Below are 3322 nucleotides of genomic sequence, written 5' to 3'. Positions count from 1 at the left end.
CCTCATCTTTCTCCCATGGAACCGCTGGTAGTTTCGAACTGCTGACCTTGAGGTTGGCAGCCCGACTCATAACCACTACACTACTAGAGCTCCTTAGGTTAGTAGAAACTTTTTTCACAACCCAGGGATTCCTTCTAGGCATTATTGTAACAGTTAGGTCATCGACCTCCAGGTTCAGATCCATTATCTGGTTGATAAACTAGGTTTCAGTGTCCTTCTGGTTCTTCTCCACCATGGCCTCATGTTGGCATCTCATGTCACTGAGGATCTTGGTAAGGTTGATGCCTGGTGCAGAATCTATCTTCATGCCGACCTGACCATCAGCACTTGGCTCTTCAAGGCACTGATTTCTTCCTCATGGTTCTTTTCCAGGTAGGTCAGCTCCTCTTTCAGGCCTTCAATCTGCATCTCTAAGTCAGTTCTGGCCAGAGTCAGCTTGTCCAGCACCTTGCGCAGGCCAATGATGTCAGCCTTCACACTCATGCGCAGGGCCTGCTCTGTCTTGAACTTGGTCTAGAAGTCATCTACAGCCAGATGCGTGTTGTTGATCTGCAGGACAATGTTGGAGTCTTCAATGGTGGCACCAAGAACCAGGCCTGCAGATCCTTGTGGTCTTGATGTAGGAAGTGTAGTCACGGGAGGGGCCAGAGCCCTGCTTCTGGTACCAGACGTGTATCTTCACCTCCGTCTTGCCTTTGCCTTCCTCCAGGGTGCACACCTTGCCCAGGTAGGTCATTGAGGTTCTGCATGGTGATCCTCACATTGACCACCAGCAGCCAGTCAGACACGGCCAGTACGTCTGCATAGTCACCACTGTAACTCCCGGAGGAAGATGAGGACATGAAGCAAGGGATTCCGCAGACACTCCATGGTTGGCTGCTGGAGCCCCTGGGGATGCTAAGTGTGTAGAAGACACTGCCTAGACCCCAAAGGACACTAGGGTTGATGACTGGGGAAAATTGTAGGAAGTCATGGTGAGGCGGAGGACAAGGAGATGCTCTCTGGAGGTTCTGTACTGAACTGGAAGACTGATGTCATTTAATTTCTTTTTTTTTTTGTCATTTAATTTCTTGACTGCTGCTTCCATGAGCATTGATTGTAGATGCATGCAAAATGAAGTATTTGACAACTTCTATCTTTTATCTTGAAAGGAGCTCTGGTAGCATAGTGGTTACGAATTGTGCTGCGAACCTCAGGGTCAGCAGTTCGAAACTACCAGCTGTTCCGCAGGAGAAAGATGAGGCTTTCTGCTCCCATAAAGATTTATAGCCTTGGAGGATGACTCCACGGCACACAACCAACCAACCATCTTTTATCTTCATGCTATGTATTGGCCTAGTTATAAAGATATTTGTTTTGTTGAGGTGAAGTCCATACTGAAGGCTGGAGTCTTTGATATTCAGTCAGTAAGTATTTCAAGTCCTCTTAGCTTTCAGCAAGCAAATTTGTCATTTGCATATGGCAGGTTGTTAATGAATCTGCCTACAATCCTGATGCCACTTTCTTCTTCATAGAACCCAGTTTCTCAGATTATTTGCTCAGCGTATAGATTGAATAAGTATGGTGAAAGGATACAACCCTGGCACACACCTTTCCTAATTTTAAATCATTCAGTATCCCCTTGTTCTGTTCTGGTCCAACGACTACCTCTGGTACAATGAAGCATTCTGGAATTCCCATTCTTCTCAATGTTATCTATATTTTGTTATGATCCACACAGTTGAATGTTTTTGCAGAGAAAATAAAGCACAAATGAAACGCCTTTCTGGTATTCTCTGCCTTCAGCCAAGATTCTTCTGATACCAACAACAGACATACCTTTTTCCACCTCCTCTTCTGAATTCAGCTTGAACTTCTGACAGCTCTCTGTGGAAGAGCTGCTGCAACCTTTTTGAATTATTTTCAGCAAAATTTTACTTGCATGTGATGTTAAGGATATTATTTGATTATTTCCTCATTCCATTGGGTCACCTTTCTTTGGAAGGGTTACAAGTATGGATCTCTTCCAGTCTTCTGTATTTTTTGACATAGAGCAGTGAGCACCATTAGTTAGGCATTATAGAGAACAAAAATGTGAATCTGTATAAGAAATAGCCTCTGTCCTTAGGGAATACATTGAGGGAAGACTGAAGTGACTATAAATTAGATGCAAAACCAGTAGAGATATAAGGTTTACTCTTCTATGCATTTAAACATTAGCTAATAAATTCTGTAGAATGAGCACTGGACTCCTCATTGCAAACCTACAAGCTGCCCCTCAGAAACCCTGAGGGTCTCTATGAATTGGAATTCTACTCTATGACACTTAACAATAACAATAATAAATTTCAAGTACTATAAAGATGATTTGGGATCACAATCGCTGGAGCAATTAAACTCTGTTGGAAAGGGAAATGGCATTTAACTATTGAGACACTTCTCTGTGATAAGCACTGTGTTTAGGGTTTTACATATTTTATCACATTCATTCCTCACAATAGCCCTATAATCTCATGCTACAAATGAGAAAACAACAGCTTAGCAGCACTAAGTAAGCTACTTGCGGTCACACAGATAAGATACTGTGTTCAGGCAGAATTCAAACTTACAGAGTCCATGCTTTTTTCAATAACATCAAGGAAGGTATTAATGTAGCTGTTTTACTACAGGTAATACAGAAATGGCTGCAAGCATACAAGTTCTCTAACTTCCAGAGATTCAAGCTGGATTTAGAAGAGGATATGGAACAAGGGATATCATTGCTGATGTCAGATGGATCTTGGCTGAAATCAGAGAATACCAGAAAGATGTTTGCCTGTGTTTTATTGACTGTGCAAAGACTTTTGATTGTGTGGATCATGACAAACTATGGACAACATTGAGAAGTATGAGTATTCATGAACACTTAATTATGCTTATTAGGAACCTGTACATGGACCAAGAGGCAGTTGTTCAAAGAGAACATGGGAACACTGAATGGTTTAAAATTAAGAAAGGTGTGTGAGAGGTTGCATTCTTTCACTGTACTTATTCAACCTGTATGCTGAGCAAAGAATCCAAGAAGATGGGTTTTATGAAGAAAAATGTGGCATCAGCATTGGAGGAAAACTCATTAACAACCTGCGATATACAGATGATACAACCTTGCTTGCTGAATGTAAAGAAGACTTAAAGTATTTACTGAAGAAGATCAAAGACCACAGCCTTCTGTATGGCTTGCATCTCACTGTAAAGAAAACAAAAATCCTCACCACTGGACCAATAAACAACATTCTTATCCATGGTGGAAAAGACTGAAGTTGTCAAGGACTTCATTCTTCTTGGATCAACTATCAACACTCAC

General features: G+C 41.8%; 1 pseudogene; it reads right to left on the bottom strand.

Moving 5' to 3' along the window:
- The window catches only part of LOC102825248, a 2815-nt pseudogene extending 1973 nt beyond the window's left edge, over nt 1–842 (bottom strand).
- Nucleotides 843–3322: the final 2480 nt, after the last annotated feature.

This window comes from Chrysochloris asiatica, unplaced genomic scaffold, assembly GCF_000296735.1.
Source record: "Chrysochloris asiatica unplaced genomic scaffold, ChrAsi1.0 scaffold00100, whole genome shotgun sequence".
Classification (NCBI taxonomy): domain Eukaryota; kingdom Metazoa; phylum Chordata; class Mammalia; order Afrosoricida; family Chrysochloridae; genus Chrysochloris; species Chrysochloris asiatica.
The sequence above is the reverse complement of the archived record's forward strand: the minus strand, read 5'-3'. Positions and strand labels throughout refer to the sequence as shown.